Below are 394 nucleotides of genomic sequence, written 5' to 3'. Positions count from 1 at the left end.
TCTCAGTTCATTCAATGAGTGTCTGTTACATCAGAAGGCATATCTTACTCTTATTATAGAAGAGTATCTGTCATTGAGTTCTGACTGCTGAGGTGATAATGTATAGTGAAATGAAAATGACTTAATAGCTCAGATCATTGCATCTGATATTCAGTAAGCTTATAGATAATTATAAAATACTTGAGATTCTTATAATCTGTGATTATCTCAAATTTGAAGATACTTCAGAGTTCAGAATCTCATTCTTCTAGATAGTATACAATTATGAGAAGTTTCTTATCATAGATCTTATAATTGCATTTGACAGGACTCAGTTTCTTAGACATGAAGATACATGATTATAAGATATCTTCATTATTATATTATAATATAGCTTCTTCTGTGATATAGTCAG

This window comes from Blastomyces gilchristii (genome assembly GCF_000003855.2).
Source record: "Blastomyces gilchristii SLH14081 genomic scaffold supercont1.41, whole genome shotgun sequence".
Classification (NCBI taxonomy): domain Eukaryota; kingdom Fungi; phylum Ascomycota; class Eurotiomycetes; order Onygenales; family Ajellomycetaceae; genus Blastomyces; species Blastomyces gilchristii.
This window is presented reverse-complemented; position numbering follows the sequence as displayed.